General features: G+C 44.2%; 2 non-coding genes across 2 annotated transcripts; both read left to right on the top strand.

The window, feature by feature from the left end:
• The first annotated feature begins 18,152 nt into the window (after window positions 1-18,152).
• On the top strand, window positions 18,153-18,297 carry LOC136519292 (small nucleolar RNA snoR74). The gene has a single exon (XR_010774843.1). It is a non-coding gene; the product is annotated as a small nucleolar RNA snoR74 (small nucleolar RNA).
• A 624-nt stretch (window positions 18,298-18,921) lies between these two features.
• LOC136519296 (small nucleolar RNA snoR74) lies at window positions 18,922-19,066 on the top strand. Its single transcript, XR_010774846.1, has one exon. It is a non-coding gene; the product is annotated as a small nucleolar RNA snoR74 (small nucleolar RNA).
• The last annotated feature ends 8,261 nt before the right edge of the window (window positions 19,067-27,327 follow it).

Below are 27,327 nucleotides of genomic sequence, written 5' to 3'. Positions count from 1 at the left end.
CTAGGGTTGTGAAAGCTTAGAGCCTTTGGGGTCAGAAGATGCACAGTCAAATCATACTCACAGATGATAGTTGGACATGTCGACAAAGAATTCACTACGAAAGAGCCAGAACTGGTCAAGTATTTGGTAGCGGTAAGAAGAATGGAGAAACACTTCACCAATTTTTCATTTCAACACATTCCAAGGATGGAGAACATAGAAGCCGATGAGTTAGCAAAAGCAGCCGCATAGAAAGCTCCAATACCAGCAGACGTCTTTTACCATGAGGTGATAGTCAAAGCAATACGAGAAGAGAAAGAATGGCTCAGTGTTGTGCACGCTATCACAAGCAAGGACTGGAGGTCACCCATTCGCCTACCTAAACAGGGCCTACGAGCCATAAAGCAAACACGAGATGGATAGAATGAACTTTAGGACAAACCAATACTCCATCGTAGTGGGGGAACTATACAAGAGCGGAATAGTCTCACCAATGCTGAAATGCATAAGCAGAGAGAAAGGAATTGAATTGCTAACCGAAATGCACGCTGAAATGTGTGGAGCTCACAGGGGACCTCACGAAATTGCTCATAGAGCGATGAGGCAAGGATTTTATTGGCCAACAGCAGCAGAAGACGCAAAAGAGCTAGTCCGAAGTTGTGCAAATTGCCAGATGTTTGCCAAAAAGCAGAGAACCCCGGCCAACCCAACCAAGTCAATAATCCCAACATAGCCTTTGTAGAGATGGGTGTAGATATTGTGGGGTTGTTGCCTACTGCGCCCGACAACTTGTGTTTCGCCACAGTGGCTCTAGAGTATTTCACCAAGTGGATTGAGGCCAAAGCACTAGCTAAAATCACTTCTGGCACATTAATTAGTTTTGTATGGCAGAGGATCATTTGCTATTTTGGGGTCCCATCCTTCATTACAGTCGATAACGGGAAACAATTCGATTGCGTAGAATTCAAAAAATTTTGTGGTGAACTTGGAATCAAACTAGCTTTCGCATCAGTAAACCATCCAGAAAGCAACAGAGCAGTCAAAAGGGCAAATGGTTTAATTTTCAATGTAGTATCAAAAGCATTGTTCGATATGCCAAAAGAAAAATGGGCGCAAGAGTTGATCACTTTAGTTTGGGGTCACAACATCTCGCGCACCCAAACTACGGGTTTCACCCCATGTGAAGAAACCATGACGCTAGAAGAGCTCAAGTTAGGTTCATTTTGTAGTAAAATTGCAGCAACCACCCCTAATACAGCGGTACATGGAGCTCGAAGTAGCAGAAAATGCAAAGTTGCAAGCCGCCTCAAACCTTGACAAATATCATCAAGAAACGAAGACATGGAGAGACAAGAAGGTGTTGTGAAAGAACATCAACCCAGGCGACATGGTGCTAATTCATCATCGCGACAAGCAGGGCAAGCTAAAATCCTAGTGGTATGGGCCTTTCATAGTGGCGAACATGGTCAAGCCTGGAGTTTTCAGGCTACTCAACAAAGAAGGTGTCGAGACAAGCCACACATGGAACGCAAACAATATGCGTCTCTTCTACACATAACGTCGTCGCCCTCTAAGGGTTGTAATTTTTCTTTCTTGGCATTTTTGTAAATAGCAAAAAGGATTCATGCTCTTTTTCCTCACAGGGGAAGCCCTTGTGAAAGGGCGTGAGGTTTTTTAATGAGGCGATCCTATGCACCTTCCTAAGTTAATTCAAACCTTTTCCCCAAGGCAAATCTTAGAGTGGGAAGTTGAAACAAAACTTAACATAAGCAAGTTTTGGATATCAACATCGATAATGCCAGTTCAGGTTGCACCGTTTTGCTCTCACACGAGATAAAGCAACCAAAACTCAACAACCTAGAAACAAGCCTAAGAATGGCACAAGCACTTCGCATCATCAAAAAGGAATGATAGCGAAGAAGAGAAGCCAATAAGCAGCAATAACGACTCATCGCACCAAAAAGGAGTGCAGGCGAACGAAAAAAGCTGAATAGGCTCACAACCCCCCCCCCCCCACACACACACACACCAAAAAGTAGTGGTGGCAGGCAGGAAAGACTCAAAAGCCACAAAATTGCGTATAATGCAAATTCAACTGTCAAGCGAGTTCCAATAACTCAATGTACGAAAGGGGGGCACAAGCAATAACCCAGCAAAAGCATAATAGGCAACCTACCACACCAATCAAAATTTAAGACCCCGCTAGGCAACCACCACTATATAAGCAGACAGGGGCCGCCCCTCGAGCTACCAGCCGGTGGGCAAAATAGAAAGAGTAGGCGTTCCAATCCAAGAACAAGAGAGTCAGGCACCTAAGAGGAGAGCCCTTGCATATTTCGCGCAATGGCGAAGCCCCTCAGCCATATGAGGGCACCAGGCAGCAATGTATTCGACACACCCAAAAAGAGCAAAAGGAGAGAGGTTGTAAAGCCAGAGGCATCAACAGCCTAGGAATAGGAAGCATCAGGATTTTGTAGCACACCAGGGCAACGGGTTCGGCCAGAGACTTGAGATGGCTAGCCACACAAGCCATCGATGGGGGAATAGCACAAGAAAACTCATAACATTCCCCCATCGGGCGAAGCCGCGGCCAAAACAACCACAGTATTGACTACTTTTGGGGGGCCAAAACAACCACAGAATTGCCATCTCCCTCCGTCTCCAATGGCAGTCGATGGTCATCAATGGGGCAGGCCCATACCACTCTAGGCAACATAGCTAATTCGCCCTTTCGCTTCCAACTTTCCAGCGTTATGCCTAGAGTAAACATTCAGACGGAGAGGAAGGCAATGCAAACTTGTGTAACCAAGAAAGCACATGAGAGCATCAGTGAGTGATGTAATCTCAGCGAAGGAAGTTGGGTCCAATGACGCTAGTACAAATAAAATGAAAAATTGGCAAGCAAAGCATTTCGTGCATGCATCTTGTGGGAGCGGCGTTTCTTTCTTCACCTAAACTAGCGACAATGGGCAGGCAAATGAGTCCGCTCGAGTGCACAACATTTCCCTTTTCACCTAAGAGATATGCCGAGGGGCTAGCAGAGGAGCCACCTCCAGTATCCATCTTAGCGTATCCCCTCGCCCTAAAGGTTGGGGGACGGCGCTTTTAATTTCACCTATGCTGATATCCTGAGGGGCTAGCAAAGGAGCCGCTCGAGCATCACTCCTCTATTCTATCCCCTCGCCTCCAAAAGGTTGGGGGATGGCACTTTTAATTTCACCTATGCGATATGCCAAGGGGCTAGCAAAGGAGCCGCTCGAGCATCACTCCTCTATTGCCTCCAAAAGGTTGGGGGACGGCGCTTTTAATTTTGCCTATGCGATATGCCGAGCAAAAGAGTCACGTGAGCATCACTCGTCTATTTTATCCCCTCGCCCTAAAAGGTTGGGGGACGGCGTTTTTCATTTCACCTAAAGTGACAGGCTGAGGGGACCAAGACAAGCGCTTTTTAGTTTTCACACGCTTAAAACAGCACCGGGGAGCATCACAACCAAAACGCGAAATAGCAGAAATCGATGTACAAAAGGATATTCATGCATTAGAACAAGATACACTATATAGATGAGCAACGTTACATAAGCATCACATCCCGCTCTTGTTTCGGTCTACTCTTCGCCCACATGAGGCCAAAGGTAAAAACTATATCTACGATTTTCCAAGTCTAATGTCATCTCCTCGATTGGCTCCTCCACAGGTTCTTTTAGACCAGACGTCGAGGGCACCCCATGTTCCCACTTATATTGATCATGGTGGGTCCTCCGCGCTTCTAAAATAGCCAAGTCGAATTCCGAATAGAAGAATTTGTTAAGAAATTCTTCCTTTCTAAGAAACCATCGGTAGCAGGATCTCAAAAACCCAGTCATGCTGGATCCTAGAAATCTCTCGCGATGGCGAGACTAGGAAGCACCTCCAACATCAAAACCATTGCAGTTAATCATTAGTGGATACACATCCATAGGTTGCACAGGCTCCACATCAGGAACCTACGCACCGAAACCACAAACGTTTAAACCAGGTCTTACATTAGTTTTCCAAGCAAACTCAATTTCTCTGAAAGTTACAAACAACAATTTCCTAGTCATCTACCCCGTCTTGAGCCACGTTGTCGGCAGGAGCGCCAGAGTTATCGCCGATCGGGGCCTCGGTAGTTGCAGTAGCAGGAGCTTCTGTGTCACCAGAGCCACTACCAGCTGCGACCTCCCAAGCGTTTCACTCCGCGGTATACTTCTTCACCTTCTCCCTGATCCCTATGCATTGTTCAGTGGACTCCACATTTACAACTCAGTAAGATAAGAGTGCCTTCTCGCAGACCATGGAACAAAAATTGACAAAAAGCAAAAAAACTAGTTACCTTGCCCCAGGTCATGGTAGCCCTAAGAAGTGTGAGATCTCGGCCACCAGGACGCCAGAACCCATCAAAAAACATATTTCCATCTTCATGAGCAGTGGGAGGGAGCATTCTAGTAAGACTACGGGTCATTAATCTCAAATTTCTCGAGATGATTGCACCCGCACTCCTCTCGTGCTTGAGCAAAAGCATGGATTGAGACAAAGGAAGCATAATCTCGCCCGATCATCATGTATTTGCAGACAGTGGCCAGCTCATTTGCTAGCCACTCCATGAAGTCAACGACAGGAGCATCACTAGGCGCCTCGGTCTCTTCGCCAATGCTCTCAAGAAGATCCTTGTATACATTCGCCGCCCTTTGGGTGCCTAGCAACAACCTTGCTACAGCTCATCCCATTTTTTCTTCTGATAATCAGCAAAGTCATTGCGCATCTTCAACATTTGCTCCTCGGTAGCCTTTTCGGGCCAACGCATTCTCCTCGATGAGCTTGTTAGCCGCTTCTAGCTCCTGCTCAAGGGCTAGGATCCATTCATCCTTAGCCGACAGCTCTTTCTCCAGGCCCTGGTGAAATGCCAGGCCTTGTTGCTGGAGCCCCGAGCCAAAAGCATAGCCTGCGCAACAAAACTAGGTCAAACCATAATGTTCGAAAGGCGAACAAAAAATAAGTGAGACACAAGTCACAATACTCACGCTCGCAGCATGGAAATTCACCGCCTCGACAAGAGAGGCATGGGAAACCTTCAGAAGGTCGCTCTCGACCTCGGGAGCAGAAAAAGAGCCGGCGCAAGAGTCTATGAAATCAGCAGCAGCCTTGTCAGGCATCAGGCCAACGATTCGGTAGTTGACATGAGCGGTCACCCAAGAATTCAAAGGCACCCCTAAAGCACAAGCAATTCGGTAAGTCTCCTCCTTTGCGGGAGTCATCTCGCCCTAGGAGCTTGACCCTGAATACACTCGCATCTCGCCATAGTCCTCAGGTCAAGATTCCAACCAGCAATTTCCCATGACCAAATAGCTGCCCATGAATCAAGCTGTCTATCAATCGAATAGACTCCATGTAGAACCGGGACTTACCCTGCTGCTGCTGTTGTGAGTCAAAAGCATCGGCAGAAGCTGTAGACGTGGATGCCACCTGAGCAGGGGCAACCCCTGTGGCTGAGGACGACTTTGGTTTTTGTTGAGCAAGGATCAGCGAAAGGATCCACGGCCTTCAGGGCTTTCTTCTTTGGATTCTTGCCAAAAACATCCCCAACATACTATGGTGTTTGTCGCGTCGAAGGCACTGCTCACATCAGCAATCCGTGACTTGCTGCCCATTCCATCAAAGTCGCTGGCAGCCTGCATGGTGGAAAACAACTGAGAGATAAATAAACGACAATAATCAATAGACGAAAGCAAAAATTCAAAGACGTGCATATACGCAAAAAGAAAAGCGAAAAGGAAGAAAAAAGGAAAAGAGGGTAGGCAAAGGAACTACCATTTCGGTCCACACTTGGCCAAAATGCGCGAGTCCTGCCCGAGCACCACCTTTTTACTGTTGCCCACCTTGCCAGCTATTTCTCTTTCGAGACGAACATCAGCGGGCTCCGCGAGACCCCGACCTCTCCTGTTAAGCTTCCATTTACGAGATTCTATGGTAGCAGTACCTGACACACGCCCAGCTATCATTTTCTGAGCACGGCCTCTTCTGCCCCGCCACCGCGACCAGCGGCCGCAAGTAACAGCATTGTCAGCTGCAAGGTTAGTCAAAGGGCCGCTCCGATCAGCATAACAAAGGCCCATGGAATCACAAACTTGATTTAGCCTCCTCTTTCTAGGCAAGGCCTGACATCTAAATTTGTGCTCCCGGTCACCATAAAAACCAACAATCTCTTCGGTCTTATGTTCTATAAAATTCACAAAGCTAAAGTCTAGTTGAAAAAGCATCAGAGGGCCCAACACGAAGGTGCAGAAACTTGTATCCGTCCCTCTTTTCAAAATCAGAAAAAGCGAGTTTCATTGCTTAGTGGAGGGCTATCGCAAGGCCAACCATTCGTCCACCAGGTCTCAGCTAATCTGCCTATGTGCGGTCAGGGCGAAGGCGTTGGTGGCCTCTGCATCATGTGGTCCATCTGCTAGGATTTTGCCATGGCGAAAACCTTTCATTGGTGTCATCTCAGAGACCAGCACATGAGCTTTCGGCAGATCATTCACCAACGCCTCAGTCACGTCCTCGTCAGAACAAACATGGTGGTAAAACCAATAGTTACTCCAACTCGGCCATTTGTTTTGGTAGGCAAGGCACGATCTGCACAGTCTCTTTCGTCTTCTTGGGAACAAAATTATAAGACCCATAATGGGCCACCATCTCCTTCTTAGTCTGTTTGTCCATGATGGTCTTTTATGAAAGTGCGTCTCGTAATACCGAGTGAATAAGTTCACACTTAGAGCACACCCAGTAATCTTGAGCGCCATAGCGAAAATGCTCATCCACGCAAAAGCATTGGGGGTCAAATGATGGATCTACATATTGAAGCGTTGCAAGACCTCACCAACAAAATCATCGCAAGGGAATCGTAGCCCAGCTACAAAAAAATCACAAAATACAACCGCCTCATAAGGCTCTGGATGGGGCACCTCCTCACGGCTAGGAGCGCGACACAGACTGCATAGCGAGGCCTTCAAAAGCTCTCTCTCAACATATTCGTCAAGAACTGCCTCCGTCACGCTAGAGCGGCCGATCCGATAAGTGGTAGGTTCAAGATCCGATTGACCCTTGAAGGTGGCGGGTACCGGTCTTGTGGTCTCACCCTCTTTGCCCTCCTCCACAATCTCAACATCAACATCAGTTTCTTCGCCAGCGTCAAGGCAAGAAGGACCATGATGTTCTAATGCCATATCGATGTCTTGTGTATTCGGCTTGCGACACTGACGCCTTTTTGGACCTGCTTCACGAGTGAGTGCAGGACTCCGAGCTAGAATCGTCAGATGAGCTCCCGCTGGGTGAATTGTCGCCAGACAATGACTCACTTGACATCTATCCAAGCGAAATACATATGAAAAACCGAGCAAAAGCAAAAATAGTAAAGAAATACGAAAGTAAAACGAGCAACTCAGAGCGAAAACAAACCTGCGAAGAAGAACGGCGAAGACTGGAGTCCCAATGAGAACAAGCAACAAGCTAGCGCACTTGAAGAAGCGAATAGCACAAAGGCGAAAGCTCCTTCCCTCGAGCAGCAAGTAAAGGATGGAGGAATGCGCACGGCCCTCCAGACCCAAGGCGGGTCTTATATAGGCAACGTGGCACGCGCCACTAGGAACCGACGCGATGGTTCACTCAACCATTGTGACAGTTCGTTTTTCGAGAAACAGTAACTGAGGCATGGGAACCGAAATAACGGAAAAGGCTGAAAAAAATTGAATTAACATATCAATAAATACAAAAGTCGATTAGCACAGGCACAGCACACGCCTAAGACCTCCACCCTTCGCCCGGGATGGCGTATGAACCCCATGATGTGTTACCAGCAAAACAGAATGAGGCATCCACTAGAAGACTAGGGACCCCTTCGTGGGATGCCGAGGGGCTAAAGTTGGGGGCAAGCCCCGCTTATGGGCACCCCATGGGGTTCATTTCGCCGACCCAGACGCGTAGGGCAAGTGCGAAAGGGATCTCGTGGAGGCGAAAATGAGGGACAGCTAAAGTCTGGCTGTGCCGGCCCAGCCGTCGCACCCATCTTTTCGCTTGAGCGAAGTGTTAGGAACTACTAGGCAAAAGGAGAAGGGGATTGTGTCTTCGTTGACCATCTCAGCATGATGAGATGAAGGGGGCGCCAAGCCACGGTCTGTTAGCACCTTTTCGCTATTGCAAGGAGGGGCGCGCTAGGTCAACCTGGTGAGGCCTGGGGCGCTTAGCCGGTAATAAACTATTCGCTCAGGCAAATAGGTGGTGATGTTTTGTTAGTTCTTTGTTTCAGGTTCCGTCTCCGATGAGCCAGCCATCTTCACATGGTCGACAGCTCCTGCCTACCTGGGACCCGCTTGGTCAGTTGGGAGGGCGACAGGAGATGAAGTTGGTCAGCGCCCCTCAGATCGGCAGTACCTGGGGAAGGCAAGGACTCCGGATGGCGAACCAGCCCACGGCAGTAGGGAATATTCCCCGAATACGGGGTGGTTGTAAGGGCATTCTTGTCTAGTGAAAAGCTTCCAAGGGTGTATAAATAGCCTCTCCATAGAGGGTGTAAGATAGGAGGAACAAGTGCAATAAAATCTCGATTCTTGTTTTCACACGAGTCTTGTTTCTGCCACCTTTTGTGTGTGATTTTGCTTGAGCGGCGATCGGTGTTCGAAGGCCTAAGCCTAGAACAACACCGCCAGTGATGTGTGTTTAGCTTCCCGTCAATTTTCCGTTGCTCTTTGCCTTAACACCTGGCAGTGATTAGTAGTCACTGTCGGCCCAAGCACATCCGGCAATGATTACGTGTTCTAGCGTAGTTCAAAACTAACGAAAGGGTTAACTAAAGATAGTTTTTGGGTCAAATAAGTAATTTCAAAACTAAAAGGACCAAAAAATTAAGCTGAAATTTTTCTAGGACCAAGAAAATGAATCTCTCACTTTAAATAGTGAACAAAATATAGCTCGGCTAGCTAAACTTCTTAGTTAGATTTATGTACTGAAGCCTGTTCGCAGTAGTTCATGTAAGTTCGCATTTTCTTAGATTTAAAATAGAATCTAATAGAGCTATTTTCAGCGGTAAGTGACGTGCCCGTTTACAGCGAGGCACTTTAGTGACTTTGTCAGTCTCGAAATTGGTTGGCCCAATGTTTGGAAGGTGCTGTTTTTTTTTTTGTGATAGATGACGTGTCCATTGATGTTGTACGATCTTTTGGAAGTGCTCTTATAGGTAAAATGAGTGTGAGTGTCGCATGTTACTGTGAGTGTTGCATTATATTGTGTTTTGGAAAAAAAAAGATTTCTCCATGAAATAACCAAAACTCTAAATTTAACTCTTAAAGATCTTTGGAAGTTAGAAACTATATCATAATTTCATAGAAATCGGCTCACTCTTACAGAAAAAACAAAGTAAATAGAAAAAAAACAGCATTCGGGAGCCTTAAACTACGGCATATTCCGCTCTCCTAAATGTCAACAAAAAATGAAACGGAATAACAACAAAATCCAATCCAACCAATCCCGGCCCAACTTCGGTTTAACTCCTTTGCCATTGCCAGCCCTTTCGTGCTTCACCTGGGCTCGCAGACCAGCAGCCCCAGCTGGACTCTGCTCCAGGCCGCGCTCTGGGCCTTGCCTGGGTTGCCTGCCCTAAAAAAAAAGCAGCAAGCCGGGCCCGGCCTGGCAGGCACGTTTGGGCTGAACCATGGACCTAGAACATGCGCACTTATGCAACAACGTCAAACTACATTTTGCTTGCTAGAAAAAAATGCATCGAACTAAAAATCAGGCTGCAACCGCACGCAACAAGTAGACTGTATCTGCGATGCTACATTGGTATGCACGGTTTCCAAACCCAAATGTTCCATAATTTGATTTTTGATACATATATGGCACTATTCGACACATCTGATACTATTCATATTCGACTTCAGACTCCAAAGCAAAAACAACTACCTGTATCCGGTATTCGTAATATCTATTCGTATCTGATCTGGTTTCACCTCTAACTATATAGAGGACTGAGGGAGTATAGTATAATTGAAAGAACTCTATTTGTAAAAAACCAATATTATTCTAAAACACGTTAAATAGTAAATAACTTTTCACTCTTTGTTTGGCGTTTAGATGATATAGATGGCTTTTAAACAGAATTAAAACATTATGAACAATACCACTAAAATATACATATTTATATAAAAAATCTAATATGCTAACAAGATACATAATCATGCATGTAAAACTATGTAGTATTCCGTGGGGAAAGAAACTACCAACTTCCGTTTCATATATGGCAAAATTTGCTACACAACACTAAAAGTGGTCTCTCTTTACTAGTGGACATGCAAAATAGAGTAGTTTGCTAGAAGACACCAACATTGTCGTCAAATTTGCTCCTGGACACTGCACGCAATAAAGATATTCATTTCTTGCTTAGGAGGAGAGAGAACGGTGACAAAATGTCCTTTTTTGTCTGGCTCTTTGTTCTAATTAGGTGGGTGATGATGTGAAATCCGCCTACTGACTAAACTCTTTAATGGGCCGCCTAAAAAAAACCTTTTTAATGGGGCATTTAGCCTACATCCGCATTCTTCGGGCGTGTTGTGATTGCCCACCAACAAATATTGAAATCGGACCGACTAGACTCTTTATCGGCCATGCATTTAGTTTTTACTGTCTAGATCGTTCTGCATAAGCAGAGCTTGTATTCTTCCAAACGGCAGAGGATAATGCTGCAGCAATCCGCAGGGTCCGAGTGGTCCCGTAGAAGACTCCTTGAGCAGCATGTCCGAGTGCAAGCGTGCCATGCGAAACCTGTGATCTCTCCTCAATCATCACAAGGCGCCATGACCCATCCATCTGCAACGATGCCTCCGAATCCAGATCATCCGAAGAACACATACGTCCATGTTGCACGGTTGCAGGAAACTGCCCACTGATCAACCGTACGGCGGCCTCATTTCAACACGAAACGACGATGCTCCAGCACATGCATGCTCTTCTTGGGAACTTGCTGGAGCTTCGCATCGCATCGCATGCATGACTGCTGGGTATTTGTCTCTGGGTTGGGGGGGGGGGCGGGCGCGGGGGGGCTCATGTGGAGCGCGAGCTGAGAACAAAACACTGCTCGTGCGAGGCCATTCATTAGCTTGGAGCTTCGAGCTAGTTCTGTGCATGTGATATGTTGTCCGTATCTACATCACCTCACGCAGTATAGGATTGGGCTTATAGAGGTTATGAGCGATCGAGGCCGGTTAATTTGTTGTTCCCAAAGTCACTGCTAGATCGAGGCCGGTTAATTTGTTGTTCCTAAAGTTACTGCCAGATCGATCGGTCATAAACGACGACAGTTGCTTGAAACTGAGTCTAGATTTAAGCTTAGGCGGCGAATAGTCTTCATGATACAAATTTACCTAGCTTGAAGCTAGGCGAGTAACATACAAAGTGGACACTGAATCTTTCTTTTAGCCCAAAGCCAAAGCTCCCATGAAGATCCCAAGGAATCAAACATAATACTAATACAGTACTCCATGAAACTGCACATGCATGCTGCTCTTCTTGGAATCCAGAAAATGTCTGCTTCAAATGAAGGGCCACACTTCTGGATACTTAAAAAAAGGAGATTTTTTACGATGGTTGTCATAAAATGGAAAATGGACGGCTCACGAGAACCGATCCGACGGCTAAAAAGGCAAAGAAACCAAGAGGAACTATTTTAAGAGGCACCGGGAGGAACCAAGCGCATACTAAATAGTGGGATCATACGCACCGGGTGCATACTAAAATTGATCGCATTAGCACATGAAAAAGTGGGGAAATTTCTATTTTTGATTTTTTTTATGTAATTGAGGGTAGAACAGTAAATCAATGATAGAAAAATAATATTTTGAGTAGTATAGGATGATTGAAGTACTACAGTCTTTTCACGTATAATTCTCTTCGGACCACACCAGCCTTCTTTCTCTCTGTGTGCTGCGGCAGTGGGAGAGGTTGAGGACGAGGGCGGTGGCTGCGGCGGTGAGTGCGAGGGCAGGACTGCGGCTTCCAGGGCATGCCATCCCTCTTCACCAGTCCCTGGCAAACGGCGGCACCACGTAGATCCAGCGATGGCGGTGGAGGAGGCGAGATCCGGGCCCGGCGGCATCCGCGCTCCCCTTCGCAGCGGCGGTGGCCGTCCCCGCTAGCGTGCGGCGAGGTGCGCTCGCAGACGCGGCGGTCCGGGCAGCAACCATGGCGGGGATCGACACCGTAGAGGAGGACAAGGAGGCGGAGCCCGGCAACGCCTGTTCCCAACAGAGGCGGACCAGCTCCGCCGCCGCCGCTGACCCCGCCTGCTGTGGCGTGCTGCCTGTTGTCGCCTGCGTTCGGCGTGCCCGCGCTGCACCTACTCTGGCGGAGCCAGCGTCCACCCTGGGCCGGGGGACCTACCCGCGGTGGTGCTCCGACGGGTCCCAGCGGCGTCCGTGCTCCCGTTGGTGGTGGCGGCGGCCGGCCCCGCTGCCGAAGGGTGTGGGCGGCGAGGTGCGCTCGTCCACGGACGCGGCGGTCTGAGTTGGCGAAGCTGAAGAGCGGGCTCGGCAAGGTTACCTCGTCCGCCCACCCTCACCAAGAAGCGGCGGCGTCGGCCATGAAGGAAGCAGGAGGATGGGGTAGGAGGAAGAAGTACACCCTGGCTACCTAGGCCACGCGGCCTCTACGGCTGGCCGGCAAGCATGGCGCCCCCTCGCCGTCTCCGCCCAATCCACCAGACCTGAAGCCGGCTAATTTTTGCCTTTGCTCTACACCTTGCCCTTCGCCAAAAATTGAGGTATCTCGCAGACTCGCAATCACTCTGTTGTTGCTTAGTTAGCTCTGAAGCATCTCCCGTGGCGAATTTTTGTAGCTATTCGGGAAGGGATCCACTAATTTTGCCGATTTCGTAGCATAACTACGCACAAATCCATATCAATTATGTGACTCAAGAGTGTTGCTAGCTAGCTATGCCATTCTGTCATGTTTAGCGACAACCTTGTAACCTCGATTTCTTCTGTAATGTTGATTATTTATCAATTTGGACGTCAGGATGGTCATGATACCCTATTGGCAGCAAGCTGGGGATCGAACCGTACGCCATCGAGATCACCCTTGCTGGCGACCTCCTCGTGCTCGACTCCATCAACAGCAACATCTACAGGGTCCAGTTGCCGCTGTCACCATGTGAGCATGCTCTGCCTCCGACTAGTCCCTGCCCTTTTCAGTTTTTTCAGGTTTTAGCCTCATGTTAGATAGGATGACATGAGCAGTACAAAAGGGAGCACTACTTGGCCCTTTGAACTCGTTTAGCGATAGATTCATTTAGCGATAGATTTGCTCCTGAACACACATGAATTTAGTTCAGCACATCGTTTAGGTCTGAACACACATCGTTCTAGCCATCTGGACAAACTAAAGATCAAATATAGCTTACTAAATAGACAACACATTAGTTCTAAAAAGGCCTAAAAGGGTTGGTCTGCTGTTTCCCTAGATGCTTGGCCCTTTAAACTCGTTTAGCGATAGATTCGCTACTAAATTCATCTGTGATAGTAGGAGGAGTATTGACAACTAATTTCGTTGGTAGTCGTCCTCTTTTCCTATTTTGAGCTCCTGTTCCTTTTTCAGATCATGTTCCTTTCGTTCCTTTCCCTCCTTTTGTTCCTTTCCCTTCTTTCGTGCTGGCCTCAGGGTTTGGAGTTTTAGTCTCTATTATTTGAACATCGCTTGAATTTTCAGCCTGTTCGTGTTGGCGTTGTTCATCCGGATTGTTTGCATAGTACTCTTCCTCCTAAGAATCATCAAGAAAAATGTTAGACCCAGCATATTTTGTACACTCTGGTATAAGTTGATGCATCTGGATCATTTTTAATATGAATTAAAAGTTCAGACCATGATATGATTTTGGTATGATTGTTGTCGTCTCATGTTGCGATCAGAAAGGAGCAACCTCGTGCATATTCTTCGTTTAAATCCTTGCATTTGTGTCTATACAAGTGAAAATAGTGCATTGTCATATAACAATTATTGAATGAGTCTGTAGATATTTAGAATTAACAAGGATCGTAAGACTCACATTTGTGAAATGATTGGCCATTTTTTATCCATCCCATGCCAGCATATAAAATATTATGAACACCCCGCATGAATGACTGCAACGAACATAAGAATTAGTAATTGAAGTAGAAAATGAGTACCCATCTGTTTGTTGCGGTATGTTATGATAAGGAATTCATTTCCAGACACGCAAGTTAACCAAGCCATCGTTGCCCGAAGAATCAATGCATTCTTGTATGCTTTCCACCTAGTGGATGGTGAGATAGAAGTTAAATTTGATCGATCTGTAATTGTAATTGAATAGGTGGTACGTGTTACGTTATACTTACCAATGCCTTCTCTTGGTTTTCATCTCGGGTTGAGGCTTAGGAGTTAAGTAGCTGGACCTCTTTCTTTATAAAATTTAGCACTAGGAGAGCCCAGTGGTTTTTGTTTATATGCATAGGCACAAAAATCTGCAAACAATAAATGCAATAGAGATTACCAGAAATACAGTAAACCGTCCTAATTGACAAAACTTTGGAAAATAAATACGGATATTATCCTGAATGCAAATGTCAAGTAAAAGTGTCCAAACAAAATCAGTATTACATACCAAATGCCTTCGAACACATTTGTCGGCAATTAACTTCTTAAACGTCAGGCGTTGGTCACCCAGATTATTTGTAGCCAACTTCCAGCCTTGGAAAGTTGTTATGAATGATGCCTCTTTAGTCTCCACGTTGCTGAAATCAACATAGGCATTTATGAACTGCAAAGGGTGGAGTTATTAGCACACAGTAGGTGTTTACATGTTATTGTGGATAAAAAGGATATGAAATTAGTTTACCTCATCTACTATAAAGCGTAGTTGTTTGGCTGTAAGAACATGGTCACCTATTTGTACAACCTTAGCATGGTCGTAACTCATTACTACGAAGCATCCATCTTCTGTGTCTATTGGACTCACTTTGTAATCATTGTCGACAATTGGCTTCCTTGGTGTGATGTGTGTAGAGGCGTCGTCTTGGTGTTGTGTAGAGGGGCTATTCTGCTGCTGCGTGTTCTTTTTCCATCTTAACTTTTGTTTCAGTGTGTGCTTCAGCATTGATTCTCGCCAGTGCATGGGAGAAATGCAGTGGGCCACCTGGTGCTGACTTCTTGACTAGTATTTGTGGTGATTCCTGTAGTTGGTATTTTTTGTTAAATTCCAAAATATCAAATGCAACATTAGACAAAGCAATTGAAGCCACATTTGTATACCCGAACTTGTGCAGATGTAGGCATAGATAACCGAACTTGTGAAGATGTAGCCATAGACGGCTGACCTTGTGCAAATGTTGGCGTAGATGGGTCAATAATACTTTGTAGTAGCTGTAGGATTTGTTGTTGTACCTGTTGCGTTTTCTATTTTTTTTTTGTTTTGAGAAATTGTGTTAGACAATGAAGCACGCATGGAAACCGAAAATGAGTACTCACGCTGGTTACCTTGATATCCATTTTCATTTCTGCAGTATCGTCTTCTATCTTGCTCACCCTAGCTTCCAGTCTGTTGTCCACCCTTTTCTCCTTTCTAATCTTAACTAACTCCTCGTTTTGTGATAATATTTTCCTATCATATTTATGGTCTATATCCATAATTTTTTTCCATTGCTAGTGCAATGTCCGTTTGGCTGTCGTTCACCCATTCTTCATGGAATTGCTTCTACATAAATAGGAAAGAATGAATTAGGCACATAAACGAGGTTGTGCACATAAATAGATGTCATACATACTTGTTCGTTGCTTAGACCCTCCTCACGTATTGGCGCTTGTTCTGACATTGATGTTTCTGTTTTTATATTTTTTGACTTGGTGGTCTGCTGCAGGGTGGTCTGACCAGTAGTGCGCGTCATAAGCTGGAAACAATTAATAAGATAGTTAGGATGGTTGCGTATGAACAGCAGCATATTGACGGTATGTTTCGAAACTTACAGTTCCTCCATCTAGGCCGATGTGATTAAAAGCATGCCATCGAAGACCAACATTGTCTTCAGTCCACCTCGCCATCAGTGGTGGTTGGATTGTCTCATAATTGAACCCGTACTTGGTGTATGCAATGACGCGCTCCTAGTACCAAAACTATGAACACAATGCAAAAACTACATAAGACCAAAAGTAAACATTGTTTATAGGTGGCTGGAGCTTATAAATCTGACCTGCAGCAAAGTCAAATTGCCCTGTATGTTGGCTCGTTTCTTAACTATGTAATTATTACATGAAGTTAATAAATGGGTCAGAGTGAATTAGCCCTAATTAAATTTTGGAATGTCTAATACTTTTCTAACCACGGGTAGATAACTAGCTTTAACATAGGGCTTCACAGTTGGTGCTAGAATGACACCAATTGTGAACAAGACAAATAGTCTTTTGAAGTCATTATCCGGAGTGCCTGATTTCATCATCATTTGTTTCAACTTGCTTATTGTGAGAAGGTGGTCTGCATCTTCATACCTCTTCATCAATTCAATGTCCACTTTTTGTCTTCATCTTTGACCTCCTCTTGGTTTACATGTTTAAAAACATCTATGCCTTCAATCCGGAGTCCCATTATGTCCCTGACATCCTCTAGATAAATAGGAACATCCTGACCACATATAAAGAATCATTGGTTGCTGATTTGGTATCTGCTTGTAATTTTGTCAATCATTTGTCTTCTGAGACACGTCCCTAGCATACGAAGCAGCCCCCAAATCCCATAGACTTAATAGCATCCTTATGGTCGCTCGATTAGGCTTTTATAGCATTTACAAAACTCACAGTTGAGTTTATTAAATGCATATATTTCTGCAGCAACCAGTTGGTCGATGATAAGTTGCTAACAATGCAAAGGCAACTTGCACAAAAATAGGAACGGGATATTGGATATGGAAATTACCTACTTCTTGGTCCCTCCCTACACTTTTTCAGTATGAACCCTGGTACCACTATCAACTACATCAAATGATGTGAATAAGAAATGTTAATAATGAATGTTGCAGTTGTAATCTGGTTATGTGCAAAAATAGGTTTTCACTAAATATAGAGTTTCACTGAATCTGTTTTTATTTTCAGGGATAGCAGCAATGCAATAGTAGGCGAGGAATAGCAGTTCTACCACAGTGATAGTAGCAGGGCAAATGGAATGACAGTGCAAGTAGGGATTGTTAACCTACAACTACAAACACATGGAGGGGCTCGCCGTCAAGGAGATGCAACATGGTATTTACCTATATTTCAGCATTTTGGTGCCCTTTTACTATATTCCTTTGCATATCTTGGTTCTTGTTTGTTTGTCTTAAATTTATTCCACCAAGTAGAGTTCATTGCAATGTTTGTGCCTCGAAAAAGGAATGCTAATCCTTCTAACTATCAAGTCACCACCACTAGCAGCAATCACATTCCGTGATCTTGTATTGTACACAACAAATGAAAAATGGCAGGTACTCAATTGTGATTTTAAGAACTATAATTAATTTATTAAATGATTTATTTGCCATTGCCTGATTTTAGTGCCATGTTTACAGGTAGTAAACTTGAAAGAAGCAAGGGATTTCTCCAACAACAAAGGGTTCATTTATGTTTTTAAGGTTTGATGCCCCTTACTTGCTTCCAGAAGATTAATACCTACTTTTACTATTTCCTGATCTATTGCAAACTAAGACTGTCGAACTCAGAAAGGATTTTTGATCTTAGTATATCTATTAAAATTCACAGAAACTGGAGTGGCAATCATTGTCAGTTGATCTATTGACTCATCCTGACATGTTCACCGATGGAAGATTTAACTCTTCTAGTAGTCAAGATAACAAAAGAGACGATGATGGTGCAAAACGAATGTTCTTTGGTGGTGAAAGATTTTTGGAAGGAATATCTGGAGAGGCTAATGTGAGTGCTTTGAGTTTTATTTTATAACATGTGTAAAACTCTTTAACTTGTCTGATGTTGAAGTAAATGGTTATGTTTGTGTGGTAAAGAAAAATTAGACTTTCTTTATTGAAATTTTCTTATTGATAACTACATTAAGCGTAGTTGCACAGTGCTCTACTGTTTGTGGGTGGCATTCCTGTTTGTAATGTTGGTCTCTGTAGTTGAATACCCTAAAGAAAAAAGCAGGATGTTGTGCTATATACTAGCAGTATCCCTGGAAACTTTAGGAACACCATGATCATCGTTATTGGGTGAACCCCTGGTCATGTCCATGTGTTGGACAACTCCATGTCAATTGGTTCAGTAAATGATGGCACATTTGTTTTTTCACATATTTCTTAGCTAGGGTGTGATACTTTGATCAGCAGCTTATTTGATTAAGGCACCAGGTGGCAAAAGAATGTGCTTACATATCCTGGTAAGAATGCCAGCTTCATTGTTATTAGGTGGACTAGGTTTCACAACTTGATTCCAATTAGATTAGTAAGTGACGTCAACTTGTGTTTCTTCTTTTAGTGAATCTCTATGATTGCAGCAGCTTAAGGCATCAGGTGCCAAAAGAATGTGCTTACATATACTGGTAAACCTTTAGAATGCCAGCTTTGTTGTTATTTGGTGGACCAGGTGTTGCAACTTGGATCCAATTAGATTAGTAAATGATGCCATTTTACCATGTTTGTTTATTTGGTGAATTCTTTGTTGCTGTCGTGCAAGCTGCTCTGGTTGAATGGCATGCATTTTCTCACTTCTGTGGGATATATGCTGCCAAATGAACTGTCAGATGTTGAAGTAAATGGTTGTGTTTGTGTGCTAAAGGAAAATTAGACTTCCTTTGTTGAAATTTTCTCGTTGATAATATCATTAAGCACAGCTGCATAGTGCTCTACTGTTTGTGGGTGACATTCCTGGTTGTAGTGTTGGTCTCTGTAGATGAATACCCTAAAGAAAAAAGCAGGATGCTGTGCTATTTACTAGCAGTATCCCCATAAACTTTAGAAACACCATGATCCTTGTTGTTGGGTGAACTGCTGGTCCTATCCATGTGTTGGACAACTCCATGTCAATTGGTTCAGTAAATGATGGCACATTTGTTTTTTCACATATTTCTTAGCTAGGGTGTGATAATGGTTGTGATAATTTCTGTTTTCATCCATAATGATGGCACCCAATATTGTTCACTTGCTGACGTTATTTGTTCTTGGATTAGATGTGGGCATATTTTGGTGTTTGTTAATGCTCCTGTCTTACTTGCAGAACACCCGTGAAACAACTTTTGCCCTCAGGAAGTTGTCACTCACCAAGGCCAAGAGGTACCTTGAGGATGTGATTGCCCACAAGCAGGCCATCCCGTTCCGCAAGTATTGTGGTGGTGTTGGGCGTACTGCTCAGGCTAAGTCTCGCCACTCAAATGGGTAGGGATGCTGGCCTGTCAAGTCTACTAGATTCATTCTAGACCGTCTCAAGAATGCAGAGAGCAATGCTGAGGTCTACAATTCTACTGTGCTCTGTCTGACCTATCTTTGCTTTCATAGTATTATGCTAATTATGTGAATTTCTGCGTTGCAGGTAAAAGGTCTTGATGTGGATACCCTCTATGTGTTGCACATTCAAGTGAACAAACACAAATTCATACATCTAATCACTGGAGTAGAGATGCATCACTTACCTATAACCTTTGACTCATTTTGAACCCGGTTGCCGATTGGAGTACGGAGCTGGCCTCCATCTGTCGCCGTATCCATGGTGACGATTCCAGACGATGGACTCAGCTGGCCTCTATATTCTGCCGTAGCCATTGCCAGTGAGAGAAAATGAGGAAGTAGAGATGAGAAAGTAGAGAGAGGATGTGGTTTGTGATCTGTTGCAGCGATCCTACAATTATGGAGGCACCACAATCTCCACAAGGGTAGTTTCCAAATGAAGAGGCCGCCTCCACCAAGCCGTGCCGCCCATGTAAGCCCGCAAGGGGAGACAGGAGGCCCAAGTTGAGCGGCCCATGGGTGGCGTGCATGTGGTCGTGGCTTAACTCAGTTTGGTTCTTCTTTTACTTTTCATTAAACTAGAGGTCGCAACCTACTCGCTCATTTCATATTTGACTCCACACCACCTCCGTGCATGGAGCCACTGAACAACATATCATGCATCGTATATACTGAATTTGTGCATTAACATGCACGCCCCGTTGGAGATTTGCCAATAGCAACTATTACCGTTCATTAGGCCTTGCACATAAGTGCAAATGCTATTACTGTCAGCCCTCCATGTAAATGAAAAAACTAATACTGTCTGCCTTCCATGTGAGTAGATTTTAGGTCTCTTTTTCCTCGCTTTGCACGACTCTAATTAATTGATATGTGCACAACGGGCCGATCGACTGATCGCAATGGTCACGCCTCGCTAAGTGCTCACGTATGACGAACTTGCCTCTCGTGGCCACAGCTCCCTCCTGCAACTTTCCTCTGCCCTTTTCTAGCTTTTGGGATCAGGTATTTGTTTTGTTCGGTAGTAAGTGGGTTTCATGTATAAGTTTGCTAACATATTATTTCACTGTATATGATTGCAGTGCTCTATTTTCCTGTTTACACGCTTTCTTTTTCAATTTATCATGCAAGTTCAGTTCTTCCCTCATGAATTTATCACTGGTTGGTCAAGTACATCTATGCTTTTCTAATGGATTTATGTTCTCATCTAGACATTTCTTTCTTATTTACCATCTCTCCCTATGTTAGTCTTAATACTATAGTGCAATCCTGAAATTACTGAAGCTTCCTAGAGACACATGATGATTTACAAAACTGCTACGTCAAACTTCAGGTACCATGGATCTTACAAACCACCTCAAGGAGTGGGACGAGATGGCTACCAAACTAAAGGTGGACTTCGAGGATATGAAATTGAAGTTACAGCTTGACCGTTTCGACGCTGACATCAGAACAAAACAAGTGCGATAACAAAATGAGCGGTACATAATTTCTCAGCGAAAACTGTTGGACAAAGGGTCAACCATTGAGCAGAATGACATTGCTGTAAGAATGGAGGTCGCACTGGGTTGCCTGCTGAAGCAAGCGTTACATGATCAATGTGCTTTACCATGTCAAGCAGTGTCATTTTACGATCTAGACGCATATGAAGCCTAGAGTTTAGGCTCTCACTCCGTTGGTTGCTCCTCAGTCCTAAGTAGCACTTACCAGCATGATACGAAGCACACCAGATTTCCCTCATATCATACATCTGATACAACCATGACTCCTTATTTGTAACCTTATGCTTATCCAAAAATTCCTGCCATTTTCTCTCAGTCTCTTCTATGGACCAACAATCATAAAGAAAACTCCTGAATTCATCCTTGACAACATCAACCTTAAGATTACACACAATGTTCTACTCAATATGCCATATGTAGAGCCTATGCGATGAATTTGGCCACACCAGCCTGATTGCTCTCTGCATAGCAAGGTCTCCATCAGTGATCATAGAGATCGGATGCTTCTGAATCATGGACTCAGAAAATGTACTCAGCAACCACACATATGACTCAATATTCTCATGAGAAATAATTCCACATCCAAAAATAACTGTGCTTCGATGGTGATTCACCCCAACAAAAGGAACAAGGGGTAGGTTGTACCAATTAGTTTTGTAGGTGCTATCAAATACAACGACATCGCTAAATGCTTCATAATCAAGCAGACATTGACTATCACACCAGAATAGTCCCTTCAGGTGTCCTTCCCCATCAACCATGTACTTGAAAAAGAAATCAGGATTTCTGCGCTAAAGTTCCGTCAGGTAACTGATGACTATTTGAGCGTCACCAGTAGCAATTGTCTCTGCCTTATAGCGATGGCAGAAATTATACAAGTCCCTTGTTGTACACCCAACCTTATCATACCCACCATACTGCATTTCCAAAATATCCATTATCTTGTGTTTGCGGATCCCAGAACTCTCCATCTCCACAATCTCAGCTTTCTGCTCATTGCTGATTCTTCTATGTGAACGTAGCCGACAAGTAAGCTCTGCTAGGGCCATCAGATGGTTGTGTTCATCGATGAAATCCTTCACATACCACTGCCCTGTGATCTGATCTCATGCAATCACAAATCTATCAAGGCATCCAACACGGGTAATATTCCGCGCCTTCCGCTTCTTAATCGCCCTCTTCAGTTGCTTCTCTTCACGGAAACCTTGACGACTGCAAACGAACTTCCGAAGAGTCATCTCATTGTGGTCTGAAAGCATCTAGGCCCCTAGTTGGGTTTTGGTGATTAATGACAATACAAGATTACTATGACTAACGTATGTTTTGCAGAGGCAATTAAGTTAGGTCATGGTAATGAAGATCAATTGGGCAATCAAGATGGTCATGCCCCTACGATGGAAATCATTTCGGTTTTCAAAGGATGGATGACAAGGTTAAGGGTGACTAGTTCTAAGTGTCGATTGGAGTTGGAGAGACACTTAGAGTAGTTTAGGACTTTGTTTTTTCTTTGGCCATACTATTAAGGGGGATATGGATGGGTAGCTTGACCTAGATGAGTCTAGTGAGTTAGGTGTGATGCACACTTGTCAAAACTAGCACTAGATAGCTCCACAACAGCCCTATGATCCTATGGAGCAAACTTCATTCACATATGATCGAGAGTTGGAAGTGAATAGAGGGTCAAATGCTGACCGGACGTTGGCTCTGGTCGGATCGGACACTAGCTCCAGTCAGACCGGACACTGGCTACAGGGTCCGGTCAGTTCATTTGACCAAGGAGATTACGTCTGGCACGACCGGACGCTGAGTGGTCAAGTGACCGAACGCTGAGATCCAGCGTCCGGTCGACTCCAGTAAGGTTCTAGAAGAGAAAATCTGCGACCGGACGCATCCGGCCAGTACTGACCGGACCCTAGGGGTTCAACGTCCGGTCGAGTACAGTAAGGTTCCAGTGAGGGTTAAATGCGACCGGACACGTCTGATCAGTCATGATCGGACGCTGCCAGCGTCCGGTCAACACTTAAATCACTGGTGTGCGGATTGAACTGACCGGAGCGTCTGGTCAACATGACCGGAGCATCCGGTCACCCCACAAAGGCACATAACGGTTCGTTTTTTAGCCCATGTTATAAATAGAAGCTCCACTCATGTGTGGAGTTACTTTTGCTCATTCCAACAGCTGAGAAACACATTTGTGAGTGCCAAGAAGAGCAAGGTCCTAGTGAGGTGATTGAGATTTGAGAATCCAAGAGAGTAGCCTTATTAGTGAATCAAGAGTAGCAAAGTGTGCATCCACCGTTCTCATTAGGCTTCGTGTGGTCAAGTGGGAGTCTGTGCTTGTTACTCTTGGTGATCGCCATCACCTAGATGGCTTGGTGGTGATTGGGAGCTTGGTGATCACCCGGTGGAGCTTGTGGGTGACCCAATTCAACTTGTGAGCGGTTGTGGGTGATTCACTGCGACGGAGTGTCGAAGAATCAACCCATAGAGAGCACTTGATCCTTGCACAGATCAAGGGGGAGCTACACCCTTGCGTGGGTGCTCCAATGAGGACTAGTGGGAGTGGTGACTCTTCGATACCTCAGCAAAACATCGCCGCGTTCCTCTCTCTCTCTCTATTTACTTTGAGCATTTACCTTGAGCATTTACTTTGAGCAATTCAATACTTGTTTTTACATTCATAAGATTGCCATGCTAGAGTAAGTTTGGAACATAGGTTGCAAGTCCTTTGTGCGTTAGATTAGTAGAAACACTTTTCTAGGCACAAGGGGTTAATTGGGCTAACCGTAGGATTTAATTATTGTAAGAAAATTTAGAATTATCCCAATTCACCCCCCCCCGCCCTCTTGGGCATCTTGATCCTTTCAATTGGTATCAGAGCCTCGTGCTCATGTTTTTAAGCTTAATCGCTTAGAGCAAGATGTCTCACGGGGATGGACCTCCTCCTATCTTTGAGGGAGATGACTTTTCATATTGGAAAATCCACATGGAGGCGTACTTAGAAGCTCTAGACGTTGGTATACTTAGACCTACCTCACAAGGCTTCCCAAAACCTCGAGATGCTACACACTTACAAGGCGATGAGGTTAATTATGAAAAGTGGAATGCAAAGGCTCAAAACACCATCTTTAGAGGCATTTGCAAAGATGTGTTCAACCGTGTAAGGAACCACAAAGACGCCCATGCACTATGGTCGGACGTTTGTGCGCTCTATGAGGGAACCAAGAGTGAGCATGAGGAATGCTATCATCTTGTAATTAAAAAGCTAAATTCATTTGAGATGCTTCTCAAAGAATGTGCTAATGAGATGTATTCATGTTTGAATGTTCTTGTAGAGGAAGTCAATGGGCTTGGACTTACTCAAATGTCACCATCCGACGTTGTGAGAAAGATCTTGAGTGTCCTCCCCATTGATAAATATGGGCATATTGTGACCGTGCTACACCAAGGTGATCTTTTCACCGCTACACCGACACAAATCTTGGGAAAGATCAGTGCTCATGAGATGTACATGCACATCATGCCACAAGATGGCTCATCCTCTACCAAGAAAAAAAAGAGAAGGACTTAGCATTCAAAGCTAGCCAAGATAAGGGCAAAGCAAGACTTGAATATGAGAGCTCAAGTGATGAAGAAGATGAAGATGAAGATCTTGCTCTCATGGTGAAGAAAGCCACCAAAATGCTAAAGAAGCTAAACAAGAGTGGCATCAAGTTCGACGGCAAGAAGAAGTTCTTCACAAGCTCTAGAAGAAAGCCAATCTTTGAAATGGATTGCTTCAATTGTGGTGAACTTGGTCATCTAGCACATCAATGCACCAAGCCCAAGAAAGACAAGTTCAAGAACAAGAACAAGGGCAAGAAAGATGACTCAAGTAACGAAGATGAAGATGAGAAGAAGAAGAACAAGCCATACAAGAAGAGAGATGGCAAAAAGAGGGACTTCCACAAGAAGAAAAAGAGTGGAAAGGCCTACATCATTGGTGATTGGCTCACGGACATTGATTCATCTAGTGGATCATCCGATGATGATAGTGAAAATGAGAAGGTGGCCACCATTACTATTGATCTTTCATCTTCACCACCACCATCGCCATCATCCTCTACACACCTATGCCTTATGGCCAAGGGTGAACGCAAGGTAACTAATAATGATGATAGTAGTGATGATGAGCAAGCTAGTGATGATGATAGCGATAGCGATGATGATGATTCACCTTCATATGATGATCTTGTCAAAATACTAAGACAATACACTAAGATCATTAGAAAAAGTAGAGCTAAAATGAAAAGCTTGATGCTAAAAATGATTCACTCTTAGCAAAATGTGATACATTGGAAAAGGCTAATGTTGAGCTTAAAGAGACAAATGATGCTATATCATCCAAACTCAAGGAGCTCAAATCTTCTAAGAAAGAGCTTAAAGATAAACATGATAAACTTGAGTGGGTGCACAATGAGCTCATCACTAGCCACAACAAGCTAAAAGATGAACATACAACTCTAAAGATCAATTATGCTACTCTTGTTATTGCTCAAGAATTTTTACCAAATGAGCCACATGATGCTACTAACCATGTTGTTAAGATTGATATAGCTACATCATGTGATGATTTGATTGATGAGAGCATTGAGCAAGGATCTAGTGGTAAAGGCAAGAAAGTGGTTGAGTGCAATGACTATGATGAATATGTCAAGCTCAAGAATGCAAATGAAAAGCTCATGAAAGATCTTGAAGAGATGAAAAGCCACAACACCATTGTGCTAGAAACTCTTGATCATGATGAAGAGTTGATCCTTGAGAATGAGAAGCTCAAAGAAGAGAACAAGAAGCTCAAGGAAGAGAAGAACAATGATATTCTCAAGGAAGAGAACAAGAAGCTCAAAATGGAGAAAGAGCATCTCAAGATGGGATTGAGCAAGTTTGCAAGAGGCAAGCATCTCCAAAGTGAGCTACTCATAAACACCATCATGAAGATGGATAGAAGTGGCATTGGATATGTGGCGAGTGTAGAGAAGAAGAAGGCTCAAGTTCAACAACAACAATCAAAGCCAAAGCCAAAGCCAAAGAGATGTTTTGAGTGTGGACAAGAAGGCCACTTTGCTCATGAGTGCCAAACTCCACCGCCACAACCCTTGCCCAAGCATGCTAGACCCTTTGCCTTCAATGCTCACTACATGCTTAGAAAGGATTCTAGTGGAAAGATGAAAGTCATGTTCTTAGGACCCCCTAACAAGAATAGGCCTAAGAAGATTTAGGTGGCTATGTCACTTGTTGAGAAGGTGAAGGGCCCTCAACAAGTTTGGGTTCCTAAAGCTTGAATCTCTTGTATGTAGGTGAACTACAAGACCGGTGGAAGTCATTGGGTTATTGATAGTGGTTGCACTCAACATATGATCAGTGATCCTTGTATGTTCACCTCACTAGATGAAGAGGTAGATGGACAAGAGAGAATAATATTTGGAGATAACTCAAAGGGCAAGGTTAAAGGATTGGGCAAAGTGGCAATATCAAATGATTATTCCATCTCCAATGTGCTTTATGTTGCTTCATTGAGCTTCAACTTGCTATCCGTTGGACAATTGTGTGATCTTGGCTTCCAATGCTGGTTTACCGAGAAAGAGGTTGTTGTATCCAAGGTAGATGATAATCAAGTGATATTTAATGGATTTAGATACAACAACTTATATCTAGTAGACTTCACCTCCGAAGATGCAAATTTGAAGACTTGCCTATTCACCAAAACAACACTTGGGTGGCTATGGCATAGAAGACTTGCTCATGTTGGGATGAGCTCACTCAAGAATCTTATGAAGAATGATTTGGTGAGAGGATTGAAGGATGTGAAGTTTGAAAAGGACAAGCTTTGTAGTGCATGTCAAGCCGGCAAGCAAGTTGCAAATACTCATCCAACCAAACCTTTCATGTCAACCACAAGAGTGCTAGAACTCCTTCACATGAATTTATTTGGACCAACAACATACAAGAGTTTGGGAGGAAATCTTTATTGTCTTGTGATTGTTGATGACTATTCAAGGTATACATGAGTATTCTTTCTTCATGACAAATCCGAAGTTGCATCTTGCTTCAAGAAGTTTGCCAAGAGAGCTCAAAATGAATTTGAAGTGAAGCTCAAAAAGATTACAAGTGACAATGGGAAAGAATTTGACAACACAAATATAGAAGTCTATTGTGATGAAGTTGGAATCAAACATGAGGTCTCCGCAACATACACTCCCCAACAAAATGGTGTAGTTGAGAGGAAGAACCGGACATTGATCACTCTTGCAAGAACAATGCTTGATGAGTACAACACCCCCGAAGCTCTATGGGCGGAAGCAATCAACACCACATGCTATGCATCCAAC

Source organism: Miscanthus floridulus, chromosome 17, assembly GCF_019320115.1.
Source record: "Miscanthus floridulus cultivar M001 chromosome 17, ASM1932011v1, whole genome shotgun sequence".
NCBI classification, from domain to species: domain Eukaryota; kingdom Viridiplantae; phylum Streptophyta; class Magnoliopsida; order Poales; family Poaceae; genus Miscanthus; species Miscanthus floridulus.
The sequence above is the reverse complement of the archived record's forward strand: the minus strand, read 5'-3'. Positions and strand labels throughout refer to the sequence as shown.